Source organism: Aphelocoma coerulescens, chromosome 2 (genome assembly GCF_041296385.1).
Source record: "Aphelocoma coerulescens isolate FSJ_1873_10779 chromosome 2, UR_Acoe_1.0, whole genome shotgun sequence".
In the NCBI taxonomy this organism is placed as follows: domain Eukaryota; kingdom Metazoa; phylum Chordata; class Aves; order Passeriformes; family Corvidae; genus Aphelocoma; species Aphelocoma coerulescens.
Window position 1 is genome coordinate 145,562,251 of NC_091015.1, and position 1,104 is coordinate 145,563,354.

Below are 1,104 nucleotides of genomic sequence, written 5' to 3' on the forward strand. Positions count from 1 at the left end.
ATTTCCTTCTGTAAAAGACCATCAAAATCTGAAAGATTACTGTCCCACAGTACAAGGAGGGATGCTGTTAGTTTGGCCAAACAGCTATCAAAAATATGCAGGAAATACAACCTAAATTCGTTTTTCTCCAAATGTTTTCTGCAGTCAAAATCCCAGGCTATTAGATTAACTCCAGGGACTGTAAAGACAATAACTTGAACTACAAGTCCCAGGACAGTAGCCAGGTTTCATGTGGTCTTCAGAGATGGGAACAAAAAACCCCACCAAAAATAATAACTTCCTTTCACCATTGAAAATAGTGAACTCCACATGTAAGCTGGATTTCAGAGTCTATTAAGCAGTAAGAGAGGTCACCTCTTCTATCTGCAAGGTCATGAAATTGATGACCATTAAAACTTGATTCTTATCCAAATCCATTTGTAAAATTAATTTGCATATTTTCAAGGACATAAATTACTCTGTAGGGACTTAGAGAAAAACATACAAGTATGTTTCCTCCTTTTCAGTCATCAAAATGCTAAGACCACTATTGAAAAATACTAAAAGCTTCAGCCAATCTCCTGACTGAAGCTTGAGTCTCTTCTCAAACAGGAGCTAAACAGGGTTTCTGACCTCACAGACAGGATATACTTTTATCCCATAACATGAAATTGTAGAAAACCCTTAAAAGGCTGTCCTTTGAACTTCGGTTTCTGTCATTAAAATTTCCTTTGGTATAACACCTGTCTTCTTTCCCAGACTGCTGTAGGCATCCTTCTATTAACTGAGCCTTCTGCTGTATGTACCTTCATTTTTTGTCACGGTAATGTTTTTTCAAGTGGAAAATATTATGGGAAAGAATGAAAAGCGGATACTTTTTCTAAACTTTAAGACATCCAGGTATTTTTTCCCAAATCTGAAGCAATATATCTTACAGCAGACTCCGTAGAGTATGGGTTTTCCAATAAATTAAAATATTCATTAAAATAAAAAATACAAATATTTTTAATAGGTTTTCTGTTTCCACTTTCAATCCCTGAAATACACTTGGATAAACTGGCAGAGCATTTCTCTTCCCCAAGTCTCTTTTGTGCTCCAGCATGCACTCAGAATTGATTCCTTTCC